The 20205-nt window shown below is 34.5% G+C and overlaps 1 pseudogene; it reads left to right on the top strand.

Moving 5' to 3' along the window:
- The first annotated feature begins 4126 nt into the window (after nt 1-4126).
- LOC105070496 (trifunctional enzyme subunit beta, mitochondrial-like) lies at nt 4127-11907 on the top strand (annotated as a pseudogene).
- The last annotated feature ends 8298 nt before the right edge of the window (nt 11908-20205 follow it).

The following is a 20205-nucleotide window of genomic DNA, read 5'->3' as shown; positions in this document are numbered from 1 at the left end:
TATAAAATTCTAAATGGTAAATTTAACATGACCAAAAAATGAGTTAGCATTCACAATTTCCTGCACACTCTGGGTAAGACTTATATTTGTAGTCGTCATCAATGAATTGAAGTTGCAATCTTTGAGAGAGTCACTGAAAGCCAGTATTTCATGCGTGACATATTAGATGGTGCAGTATCACCAGTGCATTAGCTTCCTAGGGCTGCCATAACAAATTACCATAAACTGAGTGGCTTAAAACAATATGAATTTATTCTTTCACACTTCTGGAGGCCAGAAGTTCAACATTAAGGTGTCAACGTGGTTGACTCCTTCTAAAGGCTCGAGGAAGAAACAGGTTCCATGCCTTTCTCCTAGATTCTGGAGGTTGCTGGGAATCCTTATCATTCCTTAGTTTGTTGACACATCACTCCAATCACAACCTCCATCCTCATATCATCTCCCTTGTGTCTTCTGTGTCTGTGACCAAATTTTCCTCTTCTTATAAGGAAGTCATTGATTTACAATTCATTAGATTAGGGCTCACTTTAATCCAGTATGGCCTCATTTTAACTTGATTATATCTGTAAAGACCCTATTTCCAAATAATATCATATTCACGATGGGTTAAGAGTACCAGAGGTTAGGACTTGACCCTATCTTTCAGAAGGATACAAATGAATAATAAGTAATATTAAATACATAGTATTAAGGACCTTCAGAGGCAAGCAAATCTATATTGTTTAAATACAAGTAGGTAATGAAGAGCCATGGTATCATGAGTGGTAATACCATCTTGACTTTATGTCTTAGTGAGGGATATGAAATTAACGAATTACGGCACAATTGACAATAGAGAAAAATGGCACATGGGCATTAAGAAGACTCTTCATGTATACTGGTTGGGTGATAAAAAATACATAAGAACCTCTTCCCTACCCATTGTTCTCTAAGTCTTCATTGACAGATCATTGTAGACACATGGTCTTATGAATTTTGTGAGTTTTTAAATGTATTGTTTATATAGACAGGGCCTTCCAAAAATTATTTTTCTGAAGCCTCAGCCATCTAGCAGATTTAGTAGCAGCCTTAGTTACTCCCATGATAAAATAATGTCAAAGACTGTGCCTGTAGTACACGCCCAATATTTCCTAAGTTGGACATTAATTCCTATTTTTCCACTACATGAACTAATTCAGAATATTATTATGCTAGGTTTAAATAGCTAGCCATTGGAATCTCTGAAGATATTTTACATCCCCCTGAGTTATTCCTAGGAAGGAACATAAAAATGTGTCATTTATCTTACTATCCATTTATAGCACCATATTCATACATCTTTATTCAAACTCACAAACTATAATTAGATTGCATCTTCCTCTATATTCGAAATTTGATTTACAATTGATTATATTAAGGATTTCACCAAGTCTTCTAAGCAACATATTTATATATCATCTCTCTGGAAAAGGTACCTCTGCAGATGGTTATGCCATTTCTTTTAGCCTAATTTTTAATAATAGTTTTGCTCTCTGAAAATGTCACTTTTTTAGGCTTTGTCCCTTAAATCACAAGACCACTACTGTTAGATGCCTATGTACAGAGTACAGCATTGACACTGACATCCCAGCAGGCTGTACAGTCCATGTAGGAGTTCTCACACAAATAATCCTGTAACAGATTATGGATCATTTTAAGGTGTCAGTTGCGTGCTAAGGACTGACAACTAAACTGTATCTTACATGCAGCCAAATCTCTTCATAAGAGGTGCAGCACTGAAAGCTGTCACTGAATTCTCATGCCTCAGCAGTAAGCTTTTCACTGATTCACTGAAAGTCAACTCAAATCAAGCATTGAAAGATAACATGAAGGAAAACCAGATCAATAACATCCCCATGTTTTTGGGAGACTCACTGACAGACTGTGGCTTCAATGCAGCATGAAGCTCCCAACCAAGAAAATGTGCTGTGAGCACAGCTCTATTCTATAGCTGTCCAGGCAGGAGGATAATACTAGAGTTGGACAGACAAGGGAAATACATAATGGGGCAGCAGCTTAAGATTTTTAGGATTCTCCATATTAAATAAATTTTCAACCTGGAGTACAGAAGAGAGTTGCATGAAATATTACCAAATATAACCTATGAATAGCTTTCAAATCTAATATTTTGGAATCCAACCATTTAGAATGCATAGCTAAGGTTTTACAAAATATTTGCATAAAGTTTATGTTTAGATATAGACCCTTAATTCTATTTAGCCTATATTCTGATTGCAATTCAACTAGAATATAATGTTTTCTTTCTGAAATCAGTAATATATTTGAAAGATTTATTTGATGGTATTGGGAAGGGAATTTGGAGAAGTTCATGGCAGACAAGTGCTTATAATTCCAGCTGTAAAAATTAGGCATCCTCTTTGATTTTATCTTCTTGTCACACACAGAAAAATGACTTTATTATTTATTTTGAAATATATCCCCTATGCATTTCTTCCTATCTTATCTGGTAGTCACAACTATAATACAAATACCATCATTGATAAGCTATTATATATTTTACTGCACTACTAGAAAAATATTTATCCAAATAAAAGATGTGAGATAAAGGAAGACTACTTCATTTGTAATAAAGGATATGTATATGTAATAAAGTGACCATGATATGTAATAAAGTGACCATGATAACTGAAATCTGAAATATCAATCTATACATTATAAAGTATCTAGTATTTGGTTTTATTGTAAATTATCTAGCATCAGGTGCTGAAAACAAAAACATTAACGATAAAATTTTTTAGTCCAATGGGGTAAAGTGATATTTTCAAAATGAAAAATGTATTCATGACATCCTTCTGTTTTGAGGCATAAAGTTCTAACAGCCCTTTAGAGAACTAGGAAATTCAAATTACAGAGAGTTGATTTCAGATACAAAGAAGATATTTTCAAGTTTCTCTTTCAAAAATTATCTGATTAGGAATCTCAAATAGGGACATTTAGCATTCAGGAGTTAAGATTAATGAGACTATGGTTAAACTGCTACAACATTTAAGAGTTAAACTTCATGGATACAGGGTTAGTGTAAATTCATTTGTAAAAATCAATTTCTTTTCACAGGAGAGTTCTGCTTTAACAACAACTCCAAGATCATCAGAATTCTAATACTGGCCTATGAATTTAAGTTAAATTAATACAGAATTTTAATACTGTTATAATACTATCCTCTATATTTTAATTTCTCATTTATGTCATACATGTGTATCACAGATGTGATATATCCAAATGTCAAACGATTCAGGCAAGTGACTCATAGCACTGAAACTGGTGTAAGAAAAAACGTGGGAATCTCTGGACCATGACAAACTGGACAAACAACAGGAGATATGTTGGGGGTGAAGAAGAAATTGGTCTTTTCTGATACCATTTGGGAACATGGCTGGGACTAGTGTTTTTCAGATTTTTTTTTTCTGAAAAGCCAGATTATTTCCCAAATATTAAATATTTATTCAAAATAAAATTTAAATACAGTGCAGACCAAACACAAAAAGTTTAAACAGATCTTGTCCAAGAACCAGAAGTTTGCTGGTTCAGGTTGGAAAAAGTTTTCTAAATAATTAAACAAAAACATGCTAAGTTTTGGGATATAAAAATAATTAAGTTCTTTTTTGTCTTTCAATACATTCATAGACTTAGTCAGGGAGATTAAGCCCACCAATAACAATTGCATTTGTAGGGCCAACTCAAGAGTACAAACGTAGGCACCTAGTGTATCCTCTTCTTTTCTCCCCAATCCCTACCCCTTCCCTTAGTAAAAGGAAAGTCTTAGTCCTCATGTCCAAGCTCATTAAACAACAGAAAATATAAATTATATAGGCATGCATCTGGTCTTGGGACAGAAAAGGGCTTTCAAAGTTGTATATAAATAAAAATATACTACCAAAAATAGTTCATAGAAATCAATATGTGAAGTTTTTAACGTGAATTAAAAAGTAACATGAACATAAAAAGCAAAAAGAATATGAGGGAAACTATTTGCCCCATATCTGGCAGACTAAAAGAAGAATTTTAAAGTTATAAAAAAAACAATTAGTTTTCCAGTTGAAACTGGAAAAAAATACTGAGTATACAAAATTTAAATTTATAAAAGTATATGACAACCATGCTAAGCTTGTTTCACTTTGCAATTAATAAAAGTAATTCAAACATCAAAAATGTCACATTTCTCCTTTGAAAAGATAATTATTTGTCACACATAATATTAATACCAAGAATGGTGATTGTGCCAAAAAGCATAAAATGGCTCATTCATAGAAATCTCTCTTCTTTACCACTATCCTAAGGAATTAGTAATACTTTTTGTTGTTGTTGTTGTTAATGGAGGTACTGGGAACTGAACGTAGAACCTCATGCATGCTAAGCATGTGCTCTGCCACTGAGCTACTCTCCCCAGCCTCAAACTCTCATTACCATATTTTTCCTTTCTTTTTTCTTTTTTTTTGGGGGGGGGGAAGGGTAATTAGATTTATTTATTTACTTGTGTATTTTTTTTAATGGAGGTACTATGGATTGAACCCAAGACCTTATGCATGCTAAGCACACACTTTACCACTGAGCCATATGCCCCTCCCTATATGAAAGAATATTCACTGAAACTTTGCTGTGATTATGAGAGTTTAGAAATATCATAAATGTTCAACAATAGACTTGTTTTATAAATTTTAATACTACCCTATAGTAAAAGCTGTATTATAGCAGGAAATTTTAATGAGAAATATGAAAATGTTTATAATAATTAAATAAAAATTATAATGTACAACTTAAATATACAATATATTTCTGTTTTTTTAAATAATGATCATATGCATATAGACAAACATATTTATATATATATATATTTTATATTTAAGTCCACTTTTTTTCTGGGTGAGTGGCTTATTGATGTGTTTAAATAAAATATGTCTACTGGGAGAGGGAAGAATCAGTTCTTTGAGTTTTACAAGCTTATTTGGTAAGGGATTAAGTGAATAGGCATCACTGAAAAATCCCCTGGACCTCCTTTCTTTTCCTATAAGGAAATACAATGATCACTTTCATTGAGCACTGTTTGGTAAAGCAAAATTACTTTCTTGTTTTTTATCCATTTGAGAGCAGTTATATACCCCAAATCAATCAGAGTGAAAAACACCTCATAGGGTTCTTTAGGTCTCTGTATGTTATACAAATGTTGTCATGGCATTTTGCTGAATAGCAGCACAGGGTGATAAATGCATGAAATGGTCCCTGAAGTCCAGTAAAATATTGGATATAGGACACTGGTGATTGTGCAGAGCAGTGGGCTAGCACTACTTTTTGCAAATCAATAAGGCAGAACACTAATGTTTAATCTGGAAGAAAAAGAGATAAAAATATGCAAATAAAGTTGTGTTAAAATTAAACTTTCATAAAGCAAAGAAGAAATGTATTCTATAACATAAATTAAATGATTTTTCTCATGATATACAGTGACATTACATCTACTCACCACTAACGACATTTTTATAAGTAGAAAGACTAAATCATTTATCTATTATTTAACCAAAAATGTTTCTCCAGTAATTAGTACCTAATACTAACCAGTTTTTAGTACATTTTGGGACAAGTGGGTAGTGGGTCAGGATAGAGTCAGCCTGGTGACAGTGTTCTTAGGCATCGTTACATAGACAATGTAGGTATTAACCTTTGTGAAATCACAGAATCATTAGCTTTAACTTCATGACTATAATCAGAATTTCTCTCTTCTCTTCTTCATCTTGCCCTCAGTTGAGAGGAATTCAACCTTTTAAGATTTAAAAAATATATTTCTCTGCTATTAGGAAAGATAAGGAAGGAAGGGGTGTTTAATTTCCTTAATTAACGTTTTGTAGTTCTCCATGTATAAGTCTTTCACCTCTTTGATCAGATTTATTCCTAAGTATTTTATTGTTTTGGATGCAATTTTAAAAGGAATTGTTTCCTTATTTTCTTTTCCTGTTAATTCATTGTTAGTGTAAAGAAATGCAACTGATTTCTGTATGTTAATCTTGTATCCTGCTACCTTGCCAAATTATTTTATCAGCTCTAATAGTTTTTGCATGGAGCTTTTAGGGTTTTCTATATATAGCATTACTTAAAGAAATGGAAAGATACCCCACACTCTTGGATTGGAAGAATCAATATCATTAAAATGGCCATACTGCCCAAGGCAATCTACAGATTAAATGTGATTCCTATCAAATTACCCAGGACTAGAACAAACAATCCTAAAATTTATATGGAATCACAAAAGACCCAGAATTTCCAAAGCAATATTGAAAAAAAAAAGAACAAAGCTGGAGGAATAACCCTCTCAGACTTCAGACAATACTACAGAGCTCCAGTAATCAAAAGAGTGTGGTCTTGGCATAAAAATACATATATAGATCAGTGGAACAGAATAGAGAGCCCAGAAATAAACCCACAGACTTAGTCAATTAACCTTTGACAAAGAAGATAAGAATACACAATGGAAAAAAAAAAAAACAGTCTCTTCAGCAAGTGGTGTTGGGAAACTGGATAGCAGCATGTAAATCAATGAAGATAGCACATTCCCTCACTCCATACACAAAAATAAACTCAAAATGGCTTAAAGATTTAAATATAAGACAGGACATGATAAATCTAGAAGAAAATATAGGCAAAACATTCTCTGACATAATCTTAGCAATGTTCTCCTAAGAGAGTCTACCTAGGCAATAGAAAGGAAAGCAAAAATAAACAAATGGCATCTAATTAAACTTATAAGCTTTTTCACAGCAAAGGAAACCATAAGCAAAACAAAACAACAACCTACAGAATAGGAGAAAATATTTGCAAATGATGTGACAGACAAAGGCTTAATTTCCAGAATATATAAATAATTCATACAACTTAATAACAAAAGTAAACAAACAACCCAATCCAGAAATCGGCAGAGGACTTAAACAAGCAATCCTCCAATGAAGACATTCAAATGGCCAATAGGCACATGAAAAAATGCTCAATATCACTAACTGTCAGAGAAATGCAAATCAAAACTACAATGAGGTATCATTTTACACCAGTCAGAATGGCCATCATTCAAAAGTCCATGAATGATAAATGCTGGAGAGGGTATGGAGAAAAGGGAACCCTACTATTCTGCTGGTGGGAATGTAGTTTGGGGCAGCCATTATGGAAAACAGTATGGCAATTCCTCAAAATATTTAAAATAGAACTACCGTATGATACAGCAATCCCATTTCTTCTGGGTATATATCCATAGGGAACTCTGATTTGAAAAGATACATGTACCCCAATGTTCATGGCAGCACTATATACAATAGCCAAAAAACGGAAGCAACCTAAATGTCCATTGACAGATGACTGCATAAAGAAGTTGTGGGATATTTATACAATGGAATACTACTCAGCCATAAAAAAGAAGAAAATAATGCCATTTGCAGCAACACGGATGGACCCAGAGATCATCATTCTAAGTGAAGTAAGCCAGAAAGAGAAAGAAAAATACCGCATGATATCACTCATATGTAGAATCTAAAAAAAGAAAGAAAGAAAGAAAGAAAGAAAGAAAGAAAGAAAGATGGAAGGAAGGAAGGAAGGAAAGGAAGGAAGGAAGGAAGGAAGGAAGGAAGGAAGGAAGGAAGGAAGGAAGGAAGAGAAGAAAGAAAGAAAGAAAGAAAGAAAGAAAGAAAGAAAGAAAGAAAGAAAGAAAGAAAGAAAGACAGGAAAGGAAAGGAAAGGAAAGGAAAGGAAAGGAAAGGAAAGGAAAGGAAAGGAAAGGAAAGAAAAGAAAAGAAAAGAAAAGAAAAGAAAAGAAAAGAAAAAAAGAAAAGAAAAGAAAAGAAAAAACAGACAATATGAACTCATCTGCAAAACAGAAACAGACTCACAGACATAATAAGCAATCTTACGGTTATCAAGCAAAGGGATGGGAAGGGATAAATTTGGGAGTCTGAGATTTATAAATGTTAGCCACTACATATAAAAATAGGTTTTTTAAAAAGTTTATTCTGTATAGCACAGGGAACTATGTTCAATACCTGGCAATAACATTTAATGAAAAAGAATATGAAAATGAATATATGTATGTATATGTGTAACTGGGACATTGTGCTGTAACCAGAAATTGACACACTATAACTGACTATACTTCAATTTAAAAAAAAAAAGAAAAAGAAAGAAGGGGTGAAATGGATTATTATTAATTTGATCTGTAATTTTAGAAGTAGCTAGGAGCTGAGAGCTGGAGATCACTTGCAAAGAATAATAATATAAGAATAACTTAACCTGCCTGCTCTGTGACTCTCTACACAACATCCCCTACTATGTTAAGTTATTTATAGCTATTTATCAGTTTCTGGAAACAAGAGATACCTATACACTCAGGTTCTAAGAAGACAATAATACAGAGAAAAGAGTAAAATGTCACTGTTTCACAGCTGGATTCAGAGAAAGAAGATCCCTAAATACAGTCATACCTCATTTTATTGCCCTTCACTTTATTGTACTTTGTAAATATTAAGTTTCTTACAAATTGAAGGTTTATAGCAACTCTGTTGTCAGATGATGGTTAGGATTTTTTAGAAATAAGTATTTTTTAATTAAGATATGTACTTTTTTAGACATAAGGCAATTGCACAATTAATAGACTACAGATTAATGTAAAGTAAATTTTATATGCACTGGAAAACCAAAAAAATCATGTGACTCACTTTATTCAGATATTTCCTTTATTTTTGTGATCTGAAACCAAACCCACAGTATCTCCAAGGTATGCCTGCACCAATATCTTCAAATGCTTTCTAATCCCTTGTGAGACAGGAAATAGGAGGACCGAGTGTCTGGAATGACTTTAGACTCCTGGCTTTGGAAATATTGGTGCAGAGCAAACAATATCTCTAACGAATGTAGTTCTTATTAGACAGGCATTAAATCATGGCCAAGCAATTATATATTAAAGTGACATGTTTAAGGTCCAGTTTCTAGGTCTGATGTAAGGATCTTAAAAGTCACCACACTGTCCTAACAACAAGTAAAAAACTGAACAGATTGAAAAATTAACTACCCTTTGTGGATCCGTAAGAGAGGGAAGGACACAGAACAAACCACCACTCCCAAGGTTGGAGATAGACAGGAGAATACAGGGAGTACTGGCTGGCCCGAGCAGAGATCCCAAGCAGAAAGCACCACTGCAAGGGATGTGGGTAAGAAACCTAAAGAATTGCTGGAGGCTCAGTGTGGAGAAGTCTGAGAGTTTAAAACTCAAGGGGAACACAGTCATACATGGGGTCCCCACAACATTATAAGGTTTACTTCAGGTAACTTGACCAGATTCTCAGAGTAAATATTAGAGAAACATCCCCTTGGGCTTCTGGCAGGAGTAGGGGAAAATGAACCATTCTGAAATACTCCAGAGCACTCTGTTCTTAAGAAGGCCTGCCCTCTGGAGAAATTAGTTAACTAAAGCCCAAAAAGAGAGAAAGGAACAGAAGAAACAATTATGACTGAGAATTTCCCCAAATTAATATTGACACCAAACCATAGATCCAAGAATTTCAGAGGAAAGTAAGTAGGATAAGTGGAAAACAAACAAACAACCCTTACACGTAGGCATTGTCTTTTTCAAACTACAGAAAATTAAAGGGAAAGAAAAAAAGTCCTGAAAGAAACCAGAGAGGAAAAAATATCTTACTTATAGAGAAACAAAAATAAAAATTGCCTCCCACTTCTCCTCAGAAACCATGCAAGAAGAAAGTAGAGTGAAATAATTAAAATGTTGAGAGAAAAACCCCGCACCAACCTAGAAGTCTGTACCCTGTGAAATTCTCCTTCAAAAGGAAAGGAGAAATATACTTTCTCAGATAAATAAAAATTGAGGTAACTTGCTGCCAAGAGACTTGTTTTGCAAGAAATGTTTTAAAAAGTTCTTCAGCGGGGGAGATGAGGCTCAGAGGCCATTCCTGCCTCCTCCTCGGGAGATCTTCCCAGGGCTCTAGAGCACTCTTAGCCAGGCTTACCTGAGTACTGAGCATCCTGGAGGAAGTGAAGCTGCCTGTCGCCAGGGAGGCCACCATCCTGAGCTGAAGACGAAGAAAGCAGGCCACTTCAAGTTGGGCTGAGGGAACAGAGGACTTTATTTCCTGCAGCCTGGCCCCAGCCAAGCCCCCAACATACTTCCTGATTAACCCCACTCCACCCACCATGCTGAGTTGCTGCAGGCCTAACATTGCCCCTCCCTGTAGCTAAAGGAGCAGAAATAACTCTTTGTCTGCTGGGAGGAAAGAGGCCCATCAAGGAGGGGGCAAATGACTGGTTGTCTAATCATAAGGCTGGTGGATAGCTGAGAAGCCAGCCACACCTTTGGAGCCCAGGGGGCCAGTGTGAGGGATCCTTTCTAGGCTGGACACATCTCTTGGTCCCTCTGACCTTTTCACTTGGGACCAAGCCTTGCCCACAGCAGAAGCCTCAACAGATGTGAGCTAAGGTGGGATGATTTCAAGATGACTTCCATCTTGAGTTTGAAAATCTTGCCAGTATGTCAAAATGGGCCCTCAGGTTTTCTGTAAGACTTCTGAGCTGTTCCTACCAGCTACCAGCTGCCCTACCCACCCAAACCAAATCAAGAAGACTTTGGCTGAACCTTGTATAAGGAATGTGGTGGTGGTATTCACATTCCCTTTTTGCTGTCAGGTACTTTATATAAAGACCAGATGCCACATGATTCAGCTAGAGAAGCACTTCTGGATTTGCCGCATCAGACCAATGTCCCAAGGGAAGTTGCTGATTATATAATTTTGGGCACAGTTGTACAGGAAACGAAAACAAGCAATGTGGCTAAAGGATGCCCTATGAGCTGACCTTTCTGACAAGACTCTTGCTCACATTGTCACCATGGCTTGCATTTCTGCAAACCAAGCCAGGACCACGAGTGTTGGCTTGATTACCTCTGGCCAGTAAGATGTGGTCGTAGCAGGTGGTGTAGAGTAAACATCCTACATCCCTATTTATCATTCAAGGAATATCAACCTTAATCTCAATAAGTCTAAGACTCTAGGTCAGTGACTATCTTTAATCTCTAAATTTAGATTGAATTTCCTATCATCTGAGCACCCTACAGTGGCCAAGTTCTCCACCACTGAGACTATGCATCACTCTGCAGACTGACTTGCTTCTGCCTTGCTATTTCTCGACTGGAACACAATGAGTGTACACTGATCTTGCACAACCTGGCCAAGAAGGCATAGGATGAAGGACTCCTTTCTGATGCTGTATGTCTTCAAAGCAGGAAAAGATACAAATATCAAATAGTGGCATTTGTCCTTCCTAGAACAAACGGTCAAACTAAAACGTGCATTCATCAAGCCCTACAGCACAGTGACAGCTACAAATTCTTCTTCTCTGACTGATGTTGCATCTGCAATGCTGATTATAGCAAAGGAAAAAGCTCTGACCATGGGTTATATAAGTCAAAGGCATATTTGAGGGATTTTGTGTATCTGTCTCCAGATTCAAAAGATCAACTTCTACTCAGACCAACATATGCTACTCTAAAAGTGCTAGAAAAGGAAGGATTAACAATGAATGATATTGAAGCTCTTGTATTTCATGAAGCTGTCTTAGGTCAGATTTTGGCTAATAGTAAAGCTGTGGATTCTGATTGGTTTGTGCAAAACTACATGGATAGAAAAAAACAAGGTTGGATTGTATCCTTTGAGTAAGTTTAACAACTGGGGTGGATCATTATCCCTGGGACACCTGTATGGAGCCACTGGCTGCTGGCTAGTCATGATAGCTGCCAACAGATGATGGGAGGAAGCAGGCCAGTATGGCTTAGTGGCTGCCTATGCAGCTGGCGTGCAGGGCCATGCTATGATAGTGGAAGCTTATCCAAAATAACAGACCAGGAAGAAGTGACTTGGGGTTTCTGTGCAACACTAACACTAGACAAGGCCATTTCAAACATTATTAAATGGCATATATAGTTCCTAGCTCCTCTTAGGAAAACACAGTTTGTGGCCTTCTGTTAAATCTTTACCTTGCTAGTGTTCTGAGCTTTTCAATAATCACGGTTTACTGCTCTTTCAGGGATTTTTTAGTCACCGGAATCTTACACAGTGATATGTTTAAGCAATTGTTTTTAGTCTCTATTTTCATTGAAGATTAAACAAGTGGTTGCAATTTCTCAAGAAAGAGATTAGCTGAGGGTTTGAATCAACTTTGTAACACTGGCAAATTATATACATTCCTATTTGTGACCTAAAGATAAATGGTTTCTATAAAATACAAACCAATATGCCACTATCTTTATGGAAAGATAATTCAGAATTTAAACATCACTGAAAACTTACAGCAAATGTTTAGATACATAAATACCACATTGGTTAACCTTAAAGTGGAGAAGTGTTGGGGGGAAAAGTTCTTTAGAGACAAGGAAAATAAGATAATATTTGTTTGAAAGTGATACTAACAATGTATTTGATTATACATGCTTATACATATATCATGTACATATATGTGTATACATATATGCTTATGTGTACTTATATACAAGTAAAAAGAATAACAGCAATGATACATAGGATGAAAAGAAGGAATTAGAATTATTTTGTTATTATAAGATACTCATGCTACCCATAAAGTGGTATACTGTCATTTGAAAGTGGACTTATCAGATGTAAATGTCTATTAAAATATTTATGTTTACCCTAAGACAACCATAAAACTAGTAAAAAAAAAAGAGAGAAGTATATCTATATGTTGAAAAAGGGAAAAATGGACTCAAAAAACGCTCATTTGAAACTACAAAGGCAGAAAAAAAGTGGAAGACGAAAACAGAAACAAAGAAGGAGAGCATTAAACAGAATACAGTAACAAATATGGTAGATTTGAGTCCAAATATATCAAGGATCACTTTGAACATCAATGGTCCAAATGCACCAATTAAAAGATTAAGATTATTGGAACAAATTACAAAACAAGACCCAATTATCCGATGGCTACAATTAACTTATTTTAAATATAAAGACACACACAGATTAGAAGTAAATGGCTGAAGAAAAATATATCATAGTTATACTAATCAAAAAAGCATGAGTAGCTATATTAATTTCAAATGGAGCAGATTTCAAAGCAAGGAAAGTTATCAGGGAAAAAGAAGGGCATTATGTAATGATAAAGAGGTAAATTTTCCACAAATTATAATCCTTAACGTGTATATGCCTAACAAGAGAGCATCAGACTATGAGAGACAAACTGATAAAACTACAAGGAAAATAGATGAATCTACTACCATAGTTGGATATTTCAAATCTCTCTCTCTCAGAAATGGACAGATAGAGCAAGCAGAATATCAGTAAGGACATAGCTGAACTCAACAACACCATCAATAAACTGGATATAAATGACATTTATAGACTAAATCTTCTAACAACAGCAGCATACACATCCTTTTCAAGCTCATATGAACATTCACCAACCTGAAATACATTCTCTATCTAAACACATTAAAAAGTTTAAAAGAACAGAAATCATAAAGCATCTACTCTTAATTCACAATGAAATTTAACTTGAAGTCAGTCAGTAATAGATAGATAACTGGAAAATCCCAAAATACGTGGAGATTAAACACACTTCTAAATAACACATGGGTCAAAGAAGAAATCTAGGGAGAAATTTTAAAATTTTTTCCTAAATTAAAATTTAAAAATAGCTTATGAAAAATTGTAGGATACAGCAAAAGCAGTACTTAGAGGGAAATTTATAGCATCAAATGCATGTTAGAAAAGACGATCTAAAATCAATAATGTAAGTTTCCATATTAAGAAACAAACAAAAAATAACAAATTAAATCCAAAGTAGGCATAAGAAAATAAATAATAAGAATTATAGCAGAAATCAATGGAATTTAAAACAAGAAATAGATTAAATCAACAAACCAAAGCTGTTTCTTTGAAAAGATCAAATAAACAGTTACATTTCTAGCCAGACTGAGAGAAAAAGAGAAGACATAAATTACTAATAATAGAAATGAAAGAAGTAGCATCACTACAGATTCAATGGACATTAAAAATACAATGAAGGAATACTATGGGCAACACTGTCCACAAATTTGACAACCTAGATTAAATGGATCAATTTCTTTAAAGATATAATTTGCCAAAACTCACAGAAAAGAAATAGACAATCTAAGCCCTACTTTTATTTAAAAAATTGAATCAATAATTAATAACCTCCCAAAACAGGAAGCATAAGGCCCAAATGGGTTCACGGATGAATTATACCAAACATTAAAGAAATAAATTGTATCAATTATCTACAATGCTTTTCAGAGGATGAAAGCAGAAGAAATATTTCCTAACTCATTCTATGTGGCCAGTTTCACCCTAATACTAAAACCAGATGAAGAGATTACAAGAAAAAAAAATATATAGACCCAAATCTCTCATGAACATAGATGCAAATTCCTCAGTAAAATATTAGCAAGTTGAGTGCAACAATGTATAAAAAAATTGTGCCTTACAAACAAGCGGGATTTATTCCTGCTAAGCAAGGCAAGTTGAGCATTCAAAAATCAGTTTATGTAATCCATCAATAAGCTAAAAAAGCAAAGTCACATGATCATAGTAATAGATGTAGAAAAGGTATTATATAAAATCTAATCACCATTTATGATAAAAACTCTCAGTAAACGAGGAATAGAGTCAAACATCCTCAATTTGATAAAGCATATTTATAAAAATTCTACAGCTAACGTCAAACTTAATAATGAGAACTGTGAAGTTTTGCCACTAAGATCAGAATAAGGCAAGGATGTCTCTTCTCATCACTCATTTTCAGTATTTTAGTGGAAGTTTTACCTAGTCCAATAAGACATGAAAAGGAAGTAAATGGTATACGGATTGGGAAGAAAGAGATAATTAACTTTGTTTGTAGATGACATGATCATCTCGTGTAAAAACACTGCAAGAAATGACAAAAAGCCTCCTGAAACTAGTAAGTGATGATAGCAAGTTTGAAGGATACAAAGTTAATAAACAAAAGTCTATTACTTTCCTTTATATCAGCAATGAACAAGCAGAATTTGAAATTAAAAACACAATACCATTTACATTAGCACTAAAAAAAGGGAAACACTGATGAAAGAAGAACTAAATAAATGGATAATTCATGCTCATGCATAAGAAGACTCAACATTGTCAATATTGTTAAGATGTCAGGTATTCCCATCTTGTTCTATAGATTTAATGCAATCCTAATCAAAACACTAGCAAGTTATTTTGTGGATATGGACAAATTGATTCTGTGGTTTATATGGAAAGTCAAAAGAACTAAAATAACCAATAAACATTTAAGAAGAACAAAGTTGGAAGACTGACATTACCTAACTTCAAGACTTACTATAAATCTACAGTAATCAAGAAAGCATGGAATTTGTGACAGAATAGAGAGCCCAAAAGAAGACATAAATATAGTCAACTGATTTTTGCAAATGAGCAAAACAATACTATGGAACAATGAGAGTTTCTTCAACAAATGGTGCTGGAGCAACTGGACATCCACATGCAAGAATAAATACATAAAATGAGTTGAGACACAGAGCTTACATCCTTCATAAAAATTAACTCAAAATGGATCACAGATGTAGGTGTAAAACACAAAACTCTAAAACTCCTAGAAGATAACAGAAGAAAACCTAGATTACCTTGGGTATGGCAATGACTTTTTAGATACAACATAAAAGGCTTGATCCCGTGAAAGAAATAATTTATAAACTGGATTAATTAAATTTACAAACTTTTGTTCTATGAAAGATAGTATCAAGAGAATGAGAAGACTAAACCATAGACTGGGAGAAAATATTTGCAAAAACACATCTTGTAAAGAACTGTTACCTGAAACATACAAATAATTTTTAAACCTCAACAGCAAGAAACAAACAACCTGATTTTAAAAACTGCACAGGTAACTCATCAAAAAACTGGTACACAGATCGCAAATAAGCATATAAAAGATACTCCTCATCATCTCATCAGGGAAATGAAAATTAAAACAAGGAGATACCAATACAAACCTATTAGAATAACTGAAATCCAGAACACTGACAACAAATGCTGGAGCAACATGAACTCTAATTCACTGCTGATGGCAATGCAAAGTGGTACAGCCACTTGCAAAGATGACTTGTTTCTTACAAAAGTAAGTACACTCGTAGTATACGATCTAGCAATCATGATTCTTGGTATTTACTCAAAGGACTTGAATACTTGTTATGTCCACACACAAAAACCCGCGCATGGATGTTTATAGCACCTTTATTCACGATTGCCAAAACTTTGAAGTAATGAAGATGTCCTTCACTGAGTGAATAAATATATAAACTGTGGTACACACAGACAATCGAATATTATTCATCACTAAACAGAAATGAGCTATCAAGCCATGAAAAGACATGGAGAAACCTTAGATGCATATTACTAAGGGAAAGAAGCCAATCTGAAAAGGTTATGTACTTATGATATCAACTCTATAATATTCCAGAAAAGACAAAACAATAGATACAATAAAAAGATCAAGGGTTGCAGGTGGGTGTGTGGGAGGGAGGAATAAATAAACAGAGAGAATTTTAGGGCAGTGAAAGTATCATATCATAATGACGTATACATGTCATTATACATTTGTCCAAATCCATAGAATTTACAATATCAAGAATGAACCATAATGTAAATTATGGCCTTTGGGCAACCATGATGTATCAATGTAGGCTCACTAAGTCTAACAAATGTACCGCTCTGATGGGGGATATTGATAATGGGGGAAGCTGTGTGTGTGTGGAGGCAGGTGGTATATGGGAAATCTCTGTACCTACCCCTCAATTTGTGAACCTAGTACTACTCTAAAAAATAAAGTCTTTTTAGCTTGTTTTAATATAAATCTGGATTCAAAAATGTCTCTTTGCTGAAACTATTGTCTCTAAGTTTATAGGCAAAATTGTACTTATTTAAATCAAACTGCTATCAGTTGAGCTGAATTAATTTTATTCTTAACAGGATGAGAATATTTTTATTATTAAGTCAAACTCAGTTTAAGGCATTTGCAGAATACTTAACAATAAAGATTAAAAATTCTGAGGTAGAGTCAGATCTGATAGCTTTATGTATTTAAAGTTCCTTTTGTTATTTTTAATCCTCCTTGTACATATTCTCAGAGAATGCAATTCAGTGTTTGAGGCAAACTCAATTACTGAAATTCACAGTGTATGTGAAAATTTAAACTATGTTTAAGGACATCATTGAGATGTGGGGGAAAATATAGACTACTCTAGAAAATCATAACTAGGAGACTAAGATGAACATTTATTTACTCAAGGGGAAAAAACATAATTACTCTTGAGATCTGCAGAATTATTTGATATAATCTACAGTGCTTTTTCATATTACAAAGCAAATAATTGTAGGGGATTTTAAAATGTTAAAAGCATAAAGAAGTTTAAAAATACCATTTTTTGCTTACTTACAACTAATATCTGCAGTTACCATGTTTTGTAAACTGGTAATATATTTGTTTTCTACTATTCATATATTATTTCAGGAAGTTTCTATTCATTTATCAGAAATTTTTTACGAACATAAGGATTATTTAATATACCTATATCTTGGTGTTTTATCATCAAGTAGAGGAGATATGTAATTATAATAATACTAAGTGCATATTTTAAATTCCCTACCTCCATTTTCCCAGGTGACAAGAAAGAGTAAAGTATGACATAGGAAATCAAAAGGGGGGAAATACAAATTTTTAAAAACTCTAGTAGTTCTTAGAGTTAAGAGAAGACACAGAATGGAGGAAAGAAAGTGAAAAGAAAAAACAGGTTTTATTTTAGATCAAAACACTTTCTACTGAGATAGGGAAAAGGGAAATAAGTAGATAAAGACAGATAGGTAGATAGAGAGAGACAGAGACAGAGAGATAGAGAGATAGATAGACAGATAGGCAGGCAGATGTTACAGACTGAATTGTGTTCCCTGAAAATTCACACATTGAAGTCCTAGGCAGAGCCTCAGAATGTGATTATATTTGAAGATGGGGGTCTTTAAATAGATAATTAAGTTAAAATGAAGCCTTTAGTGTGGGCCCCAATCTAATCTCACTGGTGACCTTATAAGAAGAGAAAATTTGGACACACAAAGAAACAGTAAGGGTGCACTTACACAGAGGGACAACTATCTAAAACCATCAAGAGGCAGCAAGAGGAGGGCCATCTACAATCCAAGTAGAGAGGCCTCAGGAGAAACCAACCCTCTGACATTTGAATCTTGGCCCTCCAGATACCAGAACTGTGAGAAAATAACATTTCCATTGTTTAAGTTATCCAATTTGTGGTATTTTTCTATGGCAGCCTGAGCAAAACAAAACAATAGATGTTTTCCCTATCCTCATTTAGGATTCTGTGAGGAGACAACCTTTTCGAGTGTCTCTGTGTTAACCTGGAGCAAGCCCAACAGAGAAATGTGCCACCAGGGATTATGTCCACAATTGCCCAAAGCTCCTACAGTTTAGAGAAGAGAGCTTTTTCCTGTGTGCTCCCTGTGGGAGACAGAAAGAGTCCATGGAAAGTCTTTCACCGCAGTAAGAGGTGAGGTGACCCTAAATGGAAGTTGTCAGGTGGGATGACCTAAGCCATAAATACAATAGAGGCTGTGACTGTGTCACAGAAATCTGCAGTGCCAGCAAGAGTTGGCCAGCAAGAGTTGGCAAGGAACCTAGCATTTAACACCAAAGAGCCTCAGGACAGAAAAAGGGCAGCCCCATGGATCTAGAGTCACCTTCTCTTAGCAGTAGAGGCAGGTAAGCTTTTCTCTCAACAGAGAAAACAATCTGGGAGGGAGTAGGGAGGGAGAAATCCTAATAGAGCCTATGTATTTACAAAATGCCTAATAGAGATTTGGTTAAATCACATATACAAGCAAAGAAACTATAATCACCTATATACTCCCACTGTTGGTATATAAAGAAGACTCCACAACGAGTACATGTTTCTCTTTTGTTGAACTCATAAAAGGAAACCTTTGGCTAGGCTATTAGAAGCATTTAAGCTACTGAAATTGCTGATTTGAGTGATGTTACAGTTTGATATTAAAACAGCAGATTGCATTTTATTATTTCATAAGAAAAGAAGTCTGATAGGTGGCAAGGAGACTAAACTTTAGAAGAGTTTCTAATTACTAGCCCTTATGGAGGGTCTATAGGAGCTTAAGTACAAGCAGTGTCAGTCACATCTTAGGAAGTGGAGCAATTGTGTCTTCAGTGAGGAAACATAAATAAAACTAATTATAAGGAATTGGGAAATGAAAGAATGGAAAAGAAAGATGAGGGAGTAAGTAAGGGGCAAAAAAATTAATGAACACTAATGTTTAAACCTCACTGAAATTGTATGGTTTCAAAGTATTTCCACCAAAACATATTTCTAAACCTTTGTTCCCTCAAATGTCTATGACAGGAACCCCCAAACTATAGCATGTGAGGAAATCCAAACTTTGGCCAGGCTAACCAAGAAAAAGAGAGAAGGCACAAATTACTAATGAAATGAAAGACGGGCTATCACTACTGATTCAATACACACTAAAAAGATAATAAAGGAATATTATAAACAACCCTATGTCCACAAACTAGATAATTTAGATGAAAAGAACCAATTCCTTGAAATACACAAAATGCAAAAACTCACACAAGGATAAATAGAAAATATGAATAGGAAAGTATACTCTAAAATAATTGAATCAATAACCAATACCCTCCCAAAAAAGAAAACATCAGGCCTACATGAGTTCACTGGTGACTTCTACCAAACATTTATGAAAGAAATAATACTAATTGTCCTCTCCCTGTTTCAGAAAATAAAAGCAGAGGGAACATGTCCTAATTCATTCTATGAGGCTAGCATTACCATAATATGAAAAACAGATGAAGACATTACAAGAAAGGAAGACTACAGACCAATATCTCTCATAAGCACAGACACAAAATCCTCAATAAAAATATTAGCAAATGTAATCCCAACAATGTACAAACAGAATTATACGCAACTATCAAGTGGGATTTATTCCCTGTATAGAATGGAAGCAGAAACTGTATTCACAAAGCCACAAACCAAGGAATATCTGGAGCCACCAGAACTCACAAGAGGGAGAAAAGGAT

The sequence above is a fragment of the Camelus bactrianus genome, chromosome 2 (genome assembly GCF_048773025.1).
Source record: "Camelus bactrianus isolate YW-2024 breed Bactrian camel chromosome 2, ASM4877302v1, whole genome shotgun sequence".
Taxonomy (NCBI): Eukaryota; Metazoa; Chordata; class Mammalia; order Artiodactyla; family Camelidae; genus Camelus; species Camelus bactrianus.
Note: the sequence above shows the minus strand (reverse complement) of the source record. Positions and strands in the feature narration are given on the sequence as shown.